Here is an 18,911-nt window from a genome sequence, read left to right as displayed (position 1 = left end):
GTCTTTAAGTAGGGGGTAGACCCCTCCCCCGTCCTCCCCCTCTCTCTCCTCTCTCTCTCTCTCTCTCTCTCTCTCTCTCTCTCTCTCTCTCTCTCTCTCTCTCTCTCTCTCTCTGTCTCTCTCTCTCTCTCTCTCTCTCTCTCTCTCTCTCTCTGTCTCTCTCTCTCTCTCTCTCTCTCTCTCTCTCTCTGTCTCTCTCTCTGTCTCTTCTCTGTCTCTCTCTCTCTCTCTCTCTGTCTCTCTCTTCTCTCTCTCTCTCTCTCTGTCTCTCTCTCTCTCTCTCTCTCTCTCTCTCTCTCTCTCTCTCTCTCTCTCTCTCTCTCTCTCTCTCTCTCTCTCTCCCTCCCTCCCTCCCTCCCTCCCTCCCTCCCTCCCTCCCTCCCCCCTCCCCCTCCCTCCCTCCCCTCCTCCTCCCTCCCTCCCTCCCATCCCTCCCCCCCCCCCCCCCTCTCTCCCCCCCTCTCAGGGGTGGGTTGAACACACAGGAACAAGACCATCCATCAGGGTCCCGGTGCTCCAGAAGTAAAGCAACAAGGAGGGCTCTCCACGGGTCACCCGCCTGGGGTCAGCACACACGCCATTGTCTGTGCGGCCGAGGGGGGGTGGGGGGGGGGGGGTGGGGGTGGGGGGGGGGAGTTCCTGAGAGAATATAAACACGGTCAGGCGGAAGCACCCAGAGACCAAGCGGGGCAGAGTAGGTATGGGGGGTATATTCAACACTGATCTTTAATATATTAAGCTATATTCAACACTGATCTTTAATATGGATAATGTATAGCTACGAGGTCATTGTCGTAAAATAATTGACCGACACAGAGTTTAGAATACCGAGGCGCCAGCGCCATGGAGGTTAGCGCTGCTAGCTCCCAGAGGCCACAGAGGGTAGTGCTGCTAGCTCCCACCCAGAGGCCACAGAGGTAGTGCTGCTAGCTCCCACCCAGAGGCCACAGAGGGTAGTGCTGCTAGCTCCACCCAGAGGCCACGGAGGTTAGCGCTGCTAGCTCCCACCCAGAGGCCACAGAGGGTAGTGCTGCTAGCTCCCACCCAGAGGCCACAGAGGGTAGTGCTGCTAGCTCCCACCCAGAGGCCACGGAGGTTAGCGCTGCTAGCTCCCACCCAGAGGCCACAGAGGTTAGTGCTGCTAGCTCCCACCCAGAGGCCACAGAGGGTAGTGCTGCTAGCTCCCACCCAGAGGCCACAGAGGGTAGTGCTGCTAGCTCCCACCCAGAGGCCACAGAGGGTAGTGCTGCTAGCTCCCACCCAGAGGCCACAGAGGGTAGTGCTGCTAGCTCCCAGAGGCCACAGAGGGTAGTGCTGCTAGCTCCCACCCAGAGGCCACAGAGGGTAGTGCTGCTAGCTCCCAGAGGCCACGGAGGTTAGCGCTGCTAGCTCCCACCCAGAGGCCACGGGGGTAGTGCTGCTAGCTCCCACCCAGAGGCCACAGAGGGTAGTGCTGCTAGCTCCCAGAGGCCACGGAGGTTAGCGCTGCTAGCTCCCACCCAGAGGCCACAGAGGGTAGTGCTGCTAGCTCCCACCCAGAGGCCACAGAGGGTAGTGCTGCTAGCTCCACCCAGAGGCCACAGAGGGTAGTGCTGCTAGCTCCCACCCAGAGGCCACAGAGGGTAGCGCTGCTAGCTCCCACCCAGAGGCCACCGGAGGTTAGCGCTGCTAGCTCCCACCCAGAGGCCACGGAGGGTAGTGCTGCTAGCTCCCACCCAGAGGCCACAGAGGGTAGTGCTGCTAGCTCCACCCAGAGGCCACGGAGGGTAGTGCTGCTAGCTCCCACCCAGAGGCCACAGAGGGTAGTGCTGCTAGCTCCTAAAGGCCACGACGATGCTTCACTGGAGGGTAGCGCTGCTAGCTCCTAAAGGCCACGACGATGCTTCACTGGAGGGTAGCGCTGCTAGCTCCTAAAGGCCACGACGATGCTTCACTGGAGGGTAGCGCTGCTAGCTCCTAAAGGCCACGGCGATGCTTCACTGGAGGGTAGCGCTGCTAGCTCCCAGAGGCCACGACGATGCTTCACTGGAGGGTAGCGCTGCTAGCTCCTAAAGGCCACGACGATGCTTCGCTGGAGGGTAGCGCTGCTAGCTCCTAAAGGCCACGGCGATGCTTCACTGGAGGGTAGCGCTGCTAGCTCCTAAAGGCCACGACGATGCTTCACTGGAGGGTAGCGCTGCTAGCTCCTAAAGGCCACGACGATGCTTCACTGGAGGGTAGCGCTGCTAGCTCCTAAAGGCCACGACGATGCTTCACCTGGAGGGTAGCGCTGCTAGCTCCTAAAGGCCACGACGATGCTTCACTGGAGGGTAGCGCTGCTAGCTCCTAAAGGCCACGGCGATGCTTCACTGGAGGGTAGCGCTGCTAGCTCCCAGAGGCCACGACGATGCTTCACGGAGGGTAGCGCTGCTAGCTCCTAAAGGCCACGGCGATGCTTCACTGGAGGGAGGCTGCTAGCTCCCAGAGGCCACGACGATGCTTCACCTGGAGGGTAGCGCTGCTAGCTCCTAAAGGCCACGACGATGCTTCACTGGAGGGTAGCGCTGCTAGCTCCTAAAGGCCACGCGATGCTTCACTGGAGGGTAGCGCTGCTAGCTCCTAAAGGCCATGACGATGCTTCACCTGGAGGGTAGCGCTGCCAGCTCCTAAAGGCCACGACGATGCTTCACTGGAGGGTAGCGCTGCTAGCTCCTAAAGGCCACGACGATGCTTCACTGGAGGGTAGCGCTGCTAGCTCCTAAAGGCCACGACGATGCTTCACTGGAGGGTAGCGCTGCTAGCTCCCAGAGGCCATGACGATGCTTCACTGGAGGGTAGCGCTGCTAGCTCCTAAAGGCCATGGCGATGCTTCACTGGAGGGTAGCGCTGCTAGCTCCTAAAGGCCACGACGATGCTTCACCTGGAGGGTAGCGCTGCTAGCTCCTAAAGGCCACGACGATGCTTCACCTGGAGGGTAGCGCTGCTAGCTCCCAGAGGCCACGACGATGCTTCACTGGAGGGTAGCGCTGCTAGCTCCTAAAGGCCACGACGATGCTTCACCTGGAGGGTAGCACTGCTAGCTCCCAGAGGCAAAGGCGATGCTTCACTGGAGGGTAGCGCTGCTAGCTCCTAAAGGCCACGACGATGCTTCACTGGAGGGTAGCGCTGCTAGCTCCTAAAGGCCACGACGATGCTTCACTGGAGGGTAGCGCTGCTAGCTCCTAAAGGCCACGACGATGCTTCACCTGGAGGGTAGCGCTGCTAGCTCCTAAAGGCCACGATGATGCTTCACCTGGAGGGTAGCGCTGCTAGCTCCTAAAGGCCACGACGATGCTTCACTGGAGGGTAGCGCTGCTAGCTCCTAAAGGCCACGACGATGCTTCACTGGAGGGTAGCGCTGCTAGCTCCTAAAGGCCACGACGATGCTTCACTGGAGGGTAGCGCTGCTAGCTCCTAAAGGCCACGATGATGCTTCACCTGGAGGGTAGCGCTGCTAGCTCCCAGAGGCCACGACGATGCTTCACCTGGAGGTTAGCGCTGCTAGCTCCTAAAGGCCACGACGATGCTTCACTGGAGGGTAGCGCTGCTAGCTCCTAAAGGCCATGACGATGCTTCACCTGGAGGGTAGCGCTGCTAGCTCCTAAAGGCCATGACGATGCTTCACTGGAGGGTAGCGCTGCTAGCTCCTAAAGGCCACGACGATGCTTCACTGGAGGGTAGCGCTGCTAGCTCCTAAAGGCCACGACGATGCTTCACTGGAGGGTAGCGCTGCTAGCTCCTAAAGGCCACGACGATGCTTCACTGGAGGGTAGCGCTGCTAGCTCCTAAAGGCCACGACGATGCTTCACTGGAGGGTAGCGCTGCTAGCTCCTAAAGGCCACGACGATGCTTCACCTGGAGGGTAGCGCTGCTAGCTCCTAAAGGCCACGACGATGCTTCACTGGAGGGTAGTGCTGCTAGCTCCTAAAGGCCACGACGATGCTTCACCTGGAGGGTAGCGCTGCTAGCTCCTAAAGGCCACGACGATGCTTCACTGGAGGGTAGCGCTGCTAGCTCCTAAAGGCCACGACGATGCTTCACCTGGAGGGTAGCACTGCTAGCTCCTAAAGGCCATGACGATGCTTCACCTGGAGGGTAGCACTGCTAGCTCCTAAAGGCCACGACGATGCTTCACCTGGAGGTTAGCGCTGCTAGCTCCTAAAGGCCACGACGATGCTTCACTGGAGGGTAGCGCTGCTAGCTCCCAGAGGCCACGACGATGCTTCACCTGGAGGTTAGCGCTGCTAGCTCCTAAAGGCCACGATGATGCTTCACTGGAGGGTAGCGCTGCTAGCTCCTAAAGGCCACGACGATGCTTCACTGGAGGGTAGCGCTGCTAGCTCCTAAAGGCCACGACGATGCTTCACTGGAGGGTAGCGCTGCTAGCTCCCAGAGGCCACGATGATGCTTCACCTGGAGGGTAGCGCTGCTAGCTCCCAGAGGCCACGACGATGCTTCACTGGAGGGTAGCGCTGCTAGCTCCTAAAGGCCACGACGATGCTTCACCTGGAGGGTAGCGCTGCTAGCTCCTAAAGGCCACGACGATGCTTCACTGGAGGGTAGCGCTGCTAGCTCCCAGAGGCCACGATGATGCTTCACCTGGAGGGTAGCGCTGCTAGCTCCCAGAGGCCACGACGATGCTTCACTGGAGGGTAGCGCTGCTAGCTCCTAAAGGCCACGACGATGCTTCACTGGAGGGTAGCGCTGCTAGCTCCTAAAGGCCACGACGATGCTTCACCTGGAGGGTAGCACTGCTAGCTCCTAAAGGCCATGACGATGCTTCACCTGGAGGGTAGCGCTGCTAGCTCCTAAAGGCCACGATGATGCTTCACTGGAGGGTAGCGCTGCTAGCTCCTAAAGGCCACGACGATGCTTCACCTGGAGGGTAGCGCTGCTAGCTCCTAAAGGCCACGACGATGCTTCACCTGGAGGGTAGCGCTGCTAGCTCCTAAAGGCCACGGCGATGCTTCACTGGAGGGTAGCGCTGCTAGCTCCTAAAGGCCACGACGATGCTTCACTGGAGGGTAGCGCTGCTAGCTCCCAGAGGCAAAGGCGATGCTTCGCCGGAGGGTAGCGCTGCTAGCTCCTAAAGGCCACGACGATGCTTCACCTGGAGGGTAGCGCTGCTAGCTCCTAAAGGCCACGACGATGCTTCACCTGGAGGGTAGCGCTGCTAGCTCCCAGAGGCCACGGCGATGCTTCACTGGAGGGTAGCGCTGCTAGCTCCTAAAGGCAAAGGCGATGCTTCACTGGAGGGTAGCGCTGTTGCTCCCAGAGGCCACGACGATGCTTCACTGGAGGGTAGCGCTGCTAGCTCCTAAAGGCCACGACGATGCTTCACTGGAGGGTAGCGCTGCTAGCTCCTAAAGGCCACGACGATGCTTCACTGGAGGGTAGCGCTGCTAGCTCCTAAAGGCCACGACGATGCTTCACTGGAGGGTAGCGCTGCTAGCTCCTAAAGGCCATGGCGATGCTTCACTGGAGGGTAGCGCTGCTAGCTCCTAAAGGCCACGACGATGCTTCACTGGAGGGTAGCGCTGCTAGCTCCTAAAGGCCACGACGATGCTTCACTGGAGGGTAGCGCTGCTAGCTCCTAAAGGCCACGACGATGCTTCACTGGAGGGTAGCGCTGCTAGCTCCTAAAGGCCATGGCGATGCTTCACTGGAGGGTAGCGCTGCTAGCTCCTAAAGGCCACGACGATGCTTCACTGGAGGGTAGCGCTGCTAGCTCCTAAAGGCCACGACGATGCTTCTCCTGGAGGGTAGCGCTGCTAGCTCCTAAAGGCCACGGCGATGCTTCACTGGAGGGTAGCGCTGCTAGCTCCTAAAGGCCATGACGATGCTTCACCTGGAGGGTAGCGCTGCTAGCTCCCAGAGGCCACGACGATGCTTCACTGGAGGGTAGCGCTGCTAGCTCCTAAAGGCCATGACGATGCTTCACCTGGAGGGTAGCGCTGCTAGCTCCCAGAGGCCACGACGATGCTTCACCTGGAGGGTAGCACTGCTAGCTCCTAAAGGCCATGACGATGCTTCACCTGGAGGGTAGCGCTGCTAGCTCCCAGAGGCCACGACGATGCTTCACTGGAGGGTAGCGCTGCTAGCTCCTAAAGGCCACGACGATGCTTCACTGGAGGGTAGCGCTGCTAGCTCCTAAAGGCCATGACGATGCTTCACTGGAGGGTAGTGCTGCTAGCTCCTAAAGGCCACGACGATGCTTCACTGGAGGGTAGCGCTGCTAGTTCTTAAAGGCCACGACGATGCTTCGCTGGAGGGTAGCGCTGCTAGCTCCTAAAGGCCACGGCGATGCTTCACCTGGAGGGTAGCGCTGCTAGCTCCTAAAGGCCACGACGATGCTTCACTGGAGGGTAGCGCTGCTAGCTCCCAGAGGCCACGACGATGCTTCACTGGAGGGTAGCGCTGCTAGCTCCTAAAGGCCACGACGATGCTTCACTGGAGGGTAGCGCTGCTAGCTCCTAAAGGCCACGGCGATGCTTCACCGGAGGGTAGCGCTGCTAGCTCCTAAAGGCCACGGCGATGCTTCACTGGAGGGTAGCGCTGCTAGCTCCTAAAGGCCACGACGATGCTTCACTGGAGGGTAGCACTGCTAGCTCCTAAAGGCCACGGCGATGCTTCACTGGAGGGTAGCGCTGCTAGCTCCTAAAGGCCACGACGATGCTTCACTGGAGGGTAGCGCTGCTAGCTCCTAAAGGCCACGACGATGCTTCACCTGGAGGGTAGCGCTGCTAGCTCCTAAAGGCCATGGCGATGCTTCGCCGGAGGGTAGCGCTGCTAGCTCCCAGTGGCAAAAGCGATGCTTCGCTGGAGGGTAGCGCTGCTAGCTCCTAAAGGCCACGGCGATGCTTCACTGGAGGGTAGCGCTGCTAGCTCCTAAAGGCCACGACGATGCTTCACTGGAGGGTAGCGCTGCTAGCTCCTAAAGGCCATGACGATGCTTCACTGGAGGGTAGCGCTGCTAGCTCCTAAAGGCCACGGCGATGCTTCACTGGAGGGTAGCGCTGCTAGCTCCTAAAGGCCACGGCGATGCTTCACTGGAGGGTAGCGCTGCTAGCTCCTAAAGGCCATGGCGATGCTTCACCTGGAGGGTAGCGCTGCTAGCTCCCAGAGGCCACGGCGATGCTTCACTGGAGGGTAGCGCTGCTAGCTCCTAAAGGCCACGACGATGCTTCACTGGGGGGTAGCGCTGCTAGCTCCTAAAGGCCACGACGATGCTTCACTGGAGGGTAGCGCTGCTAGCTCCTAAAGGCCACGACGATGCTTCACTGGAGGGTAGCGCTGCTAGCTCCTAAAGGCCACGACGATGCTTCACTGGAGGGTAGCGCTGCTAGCTCCTAAAGGCCACGACGATGCTTCGCTGGAGGGTAGCGCTGCTAGCTCCTAAAGGCCATGACGATGCTTCACCTGGAGGGTAGCGCTGCTAGCTCCTAAAGGCCATGGCGATGCTTCACCGGAGGGTAGCGCTGCTAGCTCCTAAAGGCCATGGCGATGCTTCACCGGAGGGTAGCGCTGCTAGCTCCCAGAGGCCATGGCGATGCTTCACCGGAGGGTAGCGCTGCTAGCTCCTAAAGGCCATGGCGATGCTTCACCGGAGGGTAGCGCTGCTAGCTCCTAAAGGCCACGGCGATGCTTCACTGGAGGGTAGCGCTGCTAGCTCCTAAAGGCCACGACGATGCTTCACCTGGAGGGTAGCGCTGCTAGCTCCTAAAGGCCACGACGATGCTTCACTGGAGGGTAGCGCTGCCAGCTCCTAAAGGCCACGACGATGCTTCACTGGAGGGTAGCGCTGCTAGCTCCTAAAGGCCACGATGATGCTTCACTGGAGGGTAGCGCTGCTAGCTCCTAAAGGCCACGACGATGCTTCACTGGAGGGTAGCACTGCTAGCTCCTAAAGGCCACGACGATGCTTCACCTGGAGGGTAGCGCTGCTAGCTCCTAAAGGCCACGGCGATGCTTCACCTGGAGGGTAGCGCTGCTAGCTCCTAAAGGCCACGACGATGCTTCACTGGAGGGTAGCGCTGCTAGCTCCTAAAGGCCATGGCGATGCTTCACTGGAGGGTAGCGCTGCTAGCTCCTAAAGGCCATGGCGATGCTTCGCTGGAGGGTAGCGCTGCTAGCTCCTAAAGGCCACGACGATGCTTCACCTGGAGGGTAGCGCTGCTAGCTCCTAAAGGCCATGGCGATGCTTCACCGGAGGGTAGCGCTGCTAGCTCCTAAAGGCCACGACGATGCTTCACTGGAGGGTAGCGCTGCTAGCTCCCAGAGGCCACGACGATGCTTCACTGGAGGGTAGCGCTGCTAGCTCCCAGAGGCCACGACGATGCTTCACTGGAGGGTAGCGCTGCTAGCTCCCAGAGGCCACGACGATGCTTCACTGGAGGGTAGCGCTGCTAGCTCCCAGAGGCAAAGGCGATGCTTCGCTGGAGGGTAGCGCTGCTAGCTCCCAGAGGCCATGGCGATGCTTCACTGGAGGGTAGCGCTGCTAGCTCCCAGAGGCCATGGCGATGCTTCACTGGAGGGTAGCGCTGCTAGCTCCCAGAGGCCATGGCGATGCTTCACTGGAGGGTAGCGCTGCTAGCTCCTAAAGGCCATGGCAATGCTTCACCGGAGGGTAGCGCTGCTAGCTCCCAGAGGCCATGGCGATGCTTCACCGGAGGGTAGCGCTGCTAGCTCCTAAAGGCCATGGCGATGCTTCACCGGAGGGTAGCGCTGCTAGCTCCTAAAGGCCATGGCGATGCTTCGCTGGAGGGTAGCGCTGCTAGCTCCTAAAGGCCATGCCGATGCTTCGCTGGAGGGTAGCGCTGCTAGCTCCTAAAGGCCATGCCGATGCTTCGCTGGAGGGTAGCGCTGCTAGCTCCTAAAGGCCATGACGATGCTTCGCTGGAGGGTAGCGCTGCTAGCTCCTAAAGGCCACGACGATGCTTCGCCGGAGGGTAGCGCTGCTAGCTCCTAAAGGCCACGACGATGCTTCGCCGGAGGGTAGCGCTGCTAGCTCCTAAAGGCCACGACGATGCTTCGCCGGAGGGTAGCGCTGCTAGCTCCCAGAGGCCATGGCGATGCTTCGCTGGAGGGTAGCGCTGCTAGCTCCTAAAGGCCACGACGATGCTTCACCTGGAGGGTAGCGCTGCTAGCTCCTAAAGGCCACGACGATGCTTCACCTGGAGGGTAGCGCTGCTAGCTCCCAGTGGCAAAGGCGATGCTTCGCTGGAGGGTAGCGCTGCTAGCTCCCAGAGGCCACGGCGATGCTTCGCTGGAGGGTAGCGCTGCTAGCTCCTAAAGGCAAAGGCGATGCTTTGCCGGAGTGAGTTATAAAAACTGAGTTACACAAGTCTCCCGAACACGAAGAGACAAACCCTGACTCTATCCGAGCTTCCTACGCTGAGCTATGGTAACTTTCCCGCACCTACCGCATAATACCTCCGGACAACCGCAACAATGAGACATTCACCGGTAGGCGGTAGGTGCACGGAAGTTACCATAGCTCGGCGTAGGAAGGTCCGATCGACTCAGGGTTTATCTCTACGTGTTCAGGAGACTCAGGTGCATACAAGCGTGATCATGGTCATGTCTCCAGTACCCCCACAACCCAACCTATGAGCGAATCTATGAAGGGGAGCAAAATATGGCAGGAGACTTATTTTGCGAAAACTCAGTTTTACCTTCAGGAGGTGATAACCACTAATATAAGCTACAAAACCAAAAGGTCTATCATATCAAAACATAATCTAGGGATGTATAGAAATAAATTTAAAAAAATCACATCTCAAATTTGCCCACCCAATTGGTACCAAAAAAGTGTTTGGCCCAAGGACTACTTAGCTGCCAGAGATGTAGCCCTTCCTGCTCACTTGTTGTTCACAATCTGTAAGTCGCTGTGGAGGAGAGCGTCAGCTAAAGGACTTGATGACTCGATGTAAATGTAAATCTAAGGTTGTTCCTGTAACACAAAACGTTGTCAGTGAGCCAAGTGATGAGATAAATCTGCAACCTATAAACGGAGATGTGTGACTAGACTACACAGTCAGAAGGTTATAATGACAGACTAGGCCATAAAACCAATTGCTTCCATTACGATAAGGTGCTGCAGATTGTCCGATTGGTTATCAGATTGTTTGACTCGAGCTGTTCTAGGTGGGGAATGTTTTTCATCGCTGACGACAGTGGAAGAGCGGTCGTCTGGTAATCCGGAGGTTCCCGGTTCGATTCCCGCTCCTCCCGGGCAGCGTGTCGAAGTGTCCTTGAGCAAGACACTTAACCCCCTAATTGCTCCCGATGAGCAGGTCGGCACCTTGCATGGTCGTGCCTCCGGCGTCGGTGTGTGAATGTGTGAGTGAATGGGTTAAATGTGAGGAACAAAAATTGTAAAGCGCTTTGGATAAAAGCTGCTACATATAAATGCAGCCATTTGCCATAAGGGGCATAAGTTGTAAAGAGCTTTGGATAAAAGCGCTATATAAACACAGTCCATTTACCTACAGGCTACAATGTGAGCAGGGTTCCTACATGTGTTACTGTCCACGTTCAGTTGATATTATTAGACTGTTGAAATAGTTCATCTGAACCCCTGAGCCTATTGATATCCTTCAAAAAAGTGTGTGCGGCCGACCTCGACAGTTATCATTTTTACTGGGTGAAAATGAGAACGTGAACATGTTTTCTTGACATTTAAAAAATAAAAATAAAAAAAAACATTTGGACACATGCATCATTTATGTAACGGCAGGCAACGCGTAGGTACAGTATGGCGGTCGGGGAAAGAGGGCGCGACAGCAGCCCACGCAGAAGAAGCATAATTCAGCCTTCAGCTGAACCCTGACAAGTTCTACTACTAGTGAAATATCCCTTTAAGTTACACATTTAGATTGAGTCATTTTTTAGCTGAACGCTTTTATCCAAAGTGACTTACAAGTTGTGAAGAACAAGTCAGCAGGAAGGAAGGGTACAACTCTGCCAGCTAAGGGTCCGTAAGATTGTCCGTCGGTGTCGAACTGGAGTGCTACAGCCTGGAGCGAATAGTAGTATAGACATATTAGCATAGTAGGTAGGTAGTAAAGGCAAGGTAGATTACTTAGTAGCAAAGTGCATGATAGTAAAAGACAGTATGAAGGTTAGTATATTTTTTTTCCCTTTCTTTCTCATTTCAGATATTGATGGAAAGGTGTGTTTAGTTGACCTTTAGTTGAAAATTGGGCCGGTTTCCTCTGTCCTGACTGTGGTGGGAGGATAGCCTGCTTCGAATAGGAGTGGGCCTGAGGTTTGATTAATTGATTGAAAACTTTATTAACAGATTGCAGAATGGATACAATACAGTATGGCTCAATACACACACACAATTGTTAAAAGAAAACTCCAACATTTTGGGAAATAATTAGCTTATTCGCCATCTACCCTGGAGTTAGACAAGAAGATGCATACCTTTGTTCTTCTCTGTGCATGCAGTAGGAGTAGGAAGACGTTGGGAACTAGGCTAATGGAGGAACCTACTTCCAGTGACTGACGCTAAGCTAGGCTAACGGTGCGCGTCTTCCTACTCCTACTGCATGCACAGAGAAGAACAAGGTTATGCATCTTCTTGTCTAACTCCAGGGTAGATGGCCAATAAGCTAATTTCCCAAAATGTTGGAGTTTTCCTTTAAGGGGGATGCAGACCAGAGAAAGACTTTCGTCTGGTTTACATCAGGATCCCCCATTTTCAATTCATCGTAACATATATGACATACAAGATATACAAATATACAGTACTGTAGACAGTTTCTAAAAGAGAGTATATACATTTGAGGGGGAAGAAACTGTACATCGGAGGGGGTTGAAGGTGACCAGAAGATGCAGAGCGTGGGGGTCTTGAGGGTCTTCTTTGTAGTTATTAAGAGACCATTGACCGGACTCGGAGGTAGGAGTTAAAGGTAGTTATAGAACTGATGAAGCACAACACTATAGCCTACTGTACAACGATTCATTCGTCATCGTGGACCCTGTGTGACCCACAGCTGATTCTCCCGCTGGAGATAATCAAGATCCTATAACCAGTTATCATCCAAGTTATCGTCTCCGGATACCGTTATTGATCTGGAACCATATTGTTCACACACAACGCTTCGATCCAGGTGTTCACAGAGAGCAGGTCACAGCCTGGACCGGTCCCCCCGGTTCTTATTCCGAGAAAATTGGAATGAATACAGGCCACGGTCGATACTTCAGGGGTTAACTGTCTGACAGTGGTATCTCTGTGTAATCAAAAGACCAGTCACAGTTGGACCATCCCCGGGTCAACAGCCCTCCAACCGACAGGTTGCTTCCCGTTGACCAATCGCCTCCCCGCTTCGGTGAAACTCCCTTAGTTCTGCATCCTGCACACACAAGAGGGCAGCCGGGGTCGCTTCCCGTTTCCATGGCCCTCTCGGTTATAATGTAGCTTTAATTAAAAAAGTAAGGTTGTTCCTGTAAGGTTACACAAAACAAAACCACTTGTCAGCGAGCCAAGTGATCAGATAGACCTATAGATGGAGATGTAGTGCGACGACACAGTCGGAAGGCTATAACGACGGAGTGCAGTACGTGGGCCATAAAACCAACCGCTTCCATTACGACGAGGCTGCCGATGATCAGATCGTTTGACTCTAGGCGTTCTTCTAGTGGGGGAACGTTTTTCATCGTCGACGACGACAGCAGCTCAGGAGGTAGAGGAGCGCTCGTCTGGTAATCGAAAGGTTCCCGGTTCGATTCCGGGCTCCTCCTCTCGGTGCGGTGTGTCGAAGTGTCCTCGACACTTTTAACCCCTTAACTGCTCGGGTCGACGCTTGCATGGTCGCCCCCGCCGTCTGTGTGTGAATGTCTCGAGTGAATGTGAGGCATCACTTGTAAAGCGCTTTGGATAAAGGCTCTACATGGAGTCATTGTTGTTTCCGGGCCGGTCCACCACTGCTTGAAATGGCAATGTATTTCCCCCATTGCACCATTTCTAAATCGTCTCGTTTAAAACAAATAAAAACACGGACATTTGGCACGGTGTACCTTTCTGTGCGTATTCATCCACAATCTATAGCTCAAAATATTCGCAATTCACCGTAAAAATAATTAAATCCAATTTTATTTCAACCAAAAATGCTTAAACAATGTTAGTGATAGAAGGGAACTCATTTTGTGCAAAAATGGAAAGCTTGCCAATGTTCACGAGGCATAATTATTACAATAGCCGATCATCCATTTTCCCAAATGATAAACCCCGCCAGAGTGATGTCAGACTACACCTCCCTATTTAAACGCAGTGCATTTACCTACAGGCTACAATGAGAGCATGGTTCTTCCTATGTGTTTTTGCTGTTCAAATTCAGACAAATGTGATTCCCATGAGCTACATTTGTCATTGTCCATGTTCAGTTGATATATTCGACGGTTGAAGTCCCAGGCATGTCATCGATATCCTTAAAAAGATAGTGAGCTGCCAGCAGCCAACCTCAAACCAAAATCATCGTTGTCTTGACATTTATAAAAAGCAGAAAAAGAACATTTGGACATCATTTGTCGAGGCCTGGAAAAGATCTTTTTAAAATTCCATGACTTTTGCAGTTTTCCACGAACCCATTGTGACTTAGGGTGATGTAAAATAAGTGTTAAATAGCTCTACATTCCGACAGCGACCACTGATATAGTGTCTGGTCAGTAACACGTGTCTCTCCGCTCTGCAGTAAACAGGAAATACATTGTCTGGTATCCCTTCCCACTTCATCCAATCAGGAGAGACAACCCTAGATATGCTTACTGCAGATTATTTTACTTGTTTCAAGCACATATATCTAGCTTAAAACTAGCTTTAAACTTGTTTTTGCAGCGTGGAGTTGATGTTACTGACCAAACAGGATCAGTGATGGCTGTCGGAATGTAAAGCTATTATTTTAACCTGTAGACTTATTTTTTTTTACAGAAAATACCACTTACAGGGTTACAGCACCTTTAAGTGTCCTGTACACATTATTCAGGAAGTACATTCACTTTTCATCGATATGATCCAATAATATATATCTTAAAAAACACAACTCATTAGACCGAATCAACTTTTCAAAAATATGGGGTTTATTGGTTTTAACTGCAATCAATAATTACAAAAGAGAACAACAAGGGTCTTTATATAAATTCACAGAAATTACTGTAGTGAAAAAACCATGGCTGGAAAAATACATTCAACAACAGTTTACGTTCTTTGTGTCAAAAATCTGTTCACCTCTTTTCCAAAAGGAAGACCGAGGCGACATGGAACAAGTGACTAAAAAATTATTTTAATTTACCTCCCGTTCAAATATAAAAACGGTCCTCATAGCTACCTGGAATGTATTCAGATGAAGCACTTTCAAAAAAAACGGTCAGGGCCTCAAGCCAAGTGCATCGGACGTCCGACCAAACAACGAACTCCGTCCCTCAACCCATTTGGTCGCAGCTATCGCTCGAAATAACGGTCCGGGTGTCATGTAATATATGACATTATTGTCAGGAGTTTTAAAAAGGATCACTCTTTAAAAATGGAAGACTTCCTAAGGCAAATGGTGAGGTGAAAGTACTGCGGTGACAAAAAAAAAAAAAAAAACACGCAGCACCTCATTCATTTATATCATTCATTTATATCATTCATTGTACTGAGAGAGAGAGAGCTTTTCTTCTCAGATCACTTGGATACAATCTGAAGGAAGCAATAAAAGAGCCATTGCTTTTAACAGGCAAGTACTGTCAACGTCAGACCACAGAGATGACGAAAGCTTCAGGAATGGATACAAGCAAGATCGTTTTTAAGTTGGAATTGCAGTCCAATAATGGGGAGAAGAGAACAAAAACGCAAAAAAAAAAAAAAAAAAACCTACAATAAATAATCAAAAACGCAAAACGTCTTTTTTTGCATTTCTTTTTTGTTGCTTTAAATTAAGTTTCATTTTGACAAAGTGTAGTTGCAAACAAGAGTCATTGTAGTACAATATATTAAACTGTGAAAAAAGGAAACTGACAAAAACGTCTTCACAATCTTTAGATTAATACGGAAGATCATAATTTAACATAAAAGAAAATATATTCTATTGTTCATTATCCAGATAAATACAAAACAAAATTAACAAAAAAAAAAAAAAATGCATATGATCACCAATAAATATGTTTTGATAAGTTAAATAAGCAGTGACAAGCAAAGAAAGAAACCTTCTGTTCGGAAAGTTCCTCTTTCAAACAATAATAATAACCGTAATAATAATAATAATAATAATAATAACATTAATAAAAAATAATTATCAAAAAAAATAAGCAAAAAAAGGGATGTAATGGTCGCTCCTGGGAGCAGATCCTTAAAAAATAAGGGATAAAGTAGAAGGAGGAGGATAGCTTGGAGATCCCATCGACAAGTTGCAGGATGTGTGCGCGACTGCTGCACCATGGGAATGCTGGAATTCCCCACCGCCTGCAGATCGGCATGGAAGGGGGGGCGGAGCTTAGAGAGGGAGGGAGGAGGGAGGAGGGAGGGAGGGGCAGAGTCTTTAAGGGTTTAATAACCAGTTAGATATCAAGGCTTCCTTCCCAAAGAGCCAGCAACAGGAGGAGACGACTCGAGGGTGGGTGGGAGGAGGAGGAGTGGGGGGGACATATAACCAACTTCCAGTTCAAAGTCCTGCCTGTAGACTCTCCCTGTTCCACAGTTACATAATAAGAGGGGTGGGGGGGGGGGGGCAACGAGAAAGAACCAAAAGTAAAAAAAAAAAAAAAAAAAAAAAAAAACAGTAGTCCGTTCACCCTAAGCAACATGCAGAACCTCCGAGAGGCACTGGGGGCGCCATTGTGTTTCCTTTAACTATTCATATCGTGTTCCTTTTGTTTTAGCTTAGGGGGGGGGGGGGGTTAGTGCAGCGCACTCCCCGATCCAAGGCCACTTGTACTGCTACACATTCAAGAACAAATGAAGGAAAAAAAAAAAAAACACACAAGTGGCACCTGGCAAAACAGTCATCTCTTTTTCTCACATCATCACATTGTTCAATTTCCTCTCCTTTTTGGCACTATGACACGTGGTGGTGGTGGGGGGGGGGGTTCTATTTAAAACGGGGAGGGGGGTGGGGGGGAGGGGCTCGCTGAAGATTAACGAGAGGAACGACGAGTCTTGATTTTTGAAAGAGTTCCTTCTGTCAAGTCGCTGCTACTACATCCGTACAACAACACCGCTAGCTAGGAACCTGATGTGGTGGCGGTGTTGTTGTTGTTGTTGGTGTTGTCGTTGTGCAGGAAACCGCGAGGGGGGGGGGCGGGGGAGCGGTTGGAAGAGGGGAAGTGCCACCACCACCACGGTGTCTCGCAGCGCGGTGTCATAAGGCGCCCGGCGGGCGGCACTAGAGGCGGCAGCACGTTGTGTCACTGTGCCGCAGCAGCAGTCTGTGTGTCTCTAGTCGTCGGAGATGGACAGGCGGCTGAAGATGGGCAGGCGGCGGGTGGTGTCCAGGGTGGGCGACTCCGAGCCGCTCAGGCTGCCCCCGCTGCTGCTCTGGTAGCCCTCCTGGTCCGAGATGGAGTCGGGGGTGGTGGCTGGCGGCGCCGGACGGAGACGACTCGAACAGGAGCCCCCCCCGCGGGGACTCCAGCATGGGCCTGAAGAAGTAGGGCGCGCCGCCGCCCGTCGGAGAGGGGGGCGCCAGGAGGAGGAGGGCGGCGGCGGAGGCGGGCTCCGTGTCGCCGGCGCCCAGGTGGCCCCCCCCCCCCGTGCCTCCGCCGCCGCAGAGGCTGGGGCCGAACAGGTTGGCCAGCTCCTGGCTGGAGTAGGTGAAGGGGTTGCTGCTCGGCCACTCCACGGGGATCTCGTCGGGGAAGAACATGGGCGGCGGCGTGACGGACGTGGGGCTGTCGTCGCCCATCATCCCGCCCCCCCCGCCGCCACGCCGGCCCAACCCGCCGCCCCCCCCTGGTGGTGGCTGGGGAAGCCGGCGAAGCTGTAGCTGTGCTGCAGCCGCGGGCGTTGCTGCTGCTCCATCTTGTTGCTGCTGCTGGAGGAGAGGGAGAGGGCGGAGAGCGGCGAGGAGGGCGGGGGGCCGCGGCGCTCCTCCGCGTTGTGGATGAAGTGGCAGCGGGGGCCGTAGGGGCAGAAGCCGATGGTGTGGAAGGTGCGGCACAGCTCCGTCTTGTACTTGGGGTGGCGGCTCAGGCTGCGCAGCTCGTGGATGCCGTGGGCGAACTGGCACTTGTCGCCGTACTTGCAGGCGCCGTTCTCCTCGAAGGGCCGACACAGCTCCGTCTTGTAGCGGCTGGAGTTCACCTGGCTCGTCCCCGTGGGGCTGGCCGGCCCCCCCCCCAGGCACTTGTGTTGTGGTTGTTGTTGTGGTTGTTGTTGTTGTTGTTGCTGCAGCAGGAGGCCCCGCTCGCCCGTCTCGGAGAAGGAGCGGTCTCGCAGGCCGCGGTTCTCCTTGTTGCTGCCGCCGCCGCCGCCGAGGCTGCAGATGAGCGAGGAGTGGTCCGGCGCCACCTTCAGGCTGTTGAGGAACTGGTTCTGGTTGAACTTGGTGCTGCTGACCGAGTGGCGCCGCTGGTACACGCCCCCCGCGCCCACCGACGGGGTGCCCACCGCCTTCCTGTCGAGCAGGGTGGTGGGGCTGGGGCTGCAGATGACGGGGGGCATGATGTGGGCGGTGCCAGTGCAAGGGCCAGAGAGCGGGTGGGCGGAGCCAAGGTTGTTGTTGTTGTAGTTGAGCAGTTTGTTATTCTGCAACAACAAAAAAAAGGGGAGGAAACTGATATTAGAGAAATCTCTTTAGAGGGGGGGGGGGGGGGGGGGGTTATATTAGATTAAAATGCATCGTCACGAGTCATGCAGCACAAGTACAGTACAACGAAAGAAGTGTGGCATGATCCAATTCCAACCACGGTGCAAATGTAACAGCAACAAGGGGCAACAGTAACATGTAATGTACATTATAACCTTACTGTCATCATGCACTCGTCCTAATAAACTAACCTACACTGTAGCACTCAACACTTTGATGAACATGGTTACTCAGCTGATAGGAGTCGTGCCCTTCCTTCCTGATGACTTGTCGTACAGAACATGTAAGTAAGTGGCTTTGGATACGAGAGTCAGCAGCTAAATGACTGTAAATGTAAACTATTAAGATTAAAATGCATCGTCATCACAGTCATGACGCAGCACAAGTACTACACTACAGTACAACGGAAAGAGAAAAGTCTGGCATGATCCAATTCCAACCGCATAGTGCAAATGTAACAGCGACACAGTCTTTCTCTGGTCTGCATCCCCTTATTAACAATTGTGCGTATTGAGCCGTACTGTATTGTATTTGTACCCATTCTGCAATCTGTTAATAAAGTTCATCTCATATCAATCAATCAAGTAACATGCAATGTAGAGGAGATTATTGAACCGGGTTACAGATATACAATAATGCAGCCTTTGTGTATATACATCCGGCTCCAGGGAGGTGACGATAGGGGGTTATTATTATTATCATTATAAGTGAGTGAAACCACATCCATATTATAGGACTAGGCCAGGGCCTTGTTGCATGATGCTGCCATGTTGGCCCTCACTCAGCACAGCGGGTCTACAGGCCATAGAGCGGGCAGCTGCCCCCTGGCTAGCTGCCCCGTCCACCCAGGGAGCAGGAATGTCTGCCCGCTCAGTAAATGGAGCCCATGAGAGAGAGAGAGAGAGAGAGAGAGAGAGAGGGCGGCTGGCTGGCTGGCCGTGGTTTACTGGTTTACAAAGAAGCAGCAGCATTATTTGTAACATAATGAAAGTGCATTAGCAGCAAGGCATCCTAAACAGAAGAATTTACAATGCTGCATACTGTAGCCGCTGCCTAGTACCGAGCGAGCGACCGACGGCAGCATTTTTCATCCACATTCGAGAG

At 53.4% G+C, this 18,911-nt stretch overlaps 1 pseudogene across 1 annotated transcript; it reads right to left on the bottom strand.

Moving 5' to 3' along the window:
• Window positions 1-15,940: 15,940 nt before the first annotated feature.
• On the bottom strand, window positions 15,941-17,746 carry LOC311247627 (mRNA decay activator protein ZFP36L1-like; annotated as a pseudogene). The gene has a single exon. The product of its transcript is annotated as an mRNA decay activator protein ZFP36L1-like (transcript).
• Between the last annotated feature and the right edge of the window lie 1,165 nt (window positions 17,747-18,911).

The sequence above is a fragment of the Notolepis coatsorum genome (genome assembly GCF_963971535.1).
Source record: "Notolepis coatsorum genome assembly, contig: SCAFFOLD_3114, whole genome shotgun sequence".
NCBI classification, from domain to species: domain Eukaryota; kingdom Metazoa; phylum Chordata; class Actinopteri; order Aulopiformes; family Paralepididae; genus Notolepis; species Notolepis coatsorum.
Note: the sequence above shows the minus strand (reverse complement) of the source record. Positions and strands in the feature narration are given on the sequence as shown.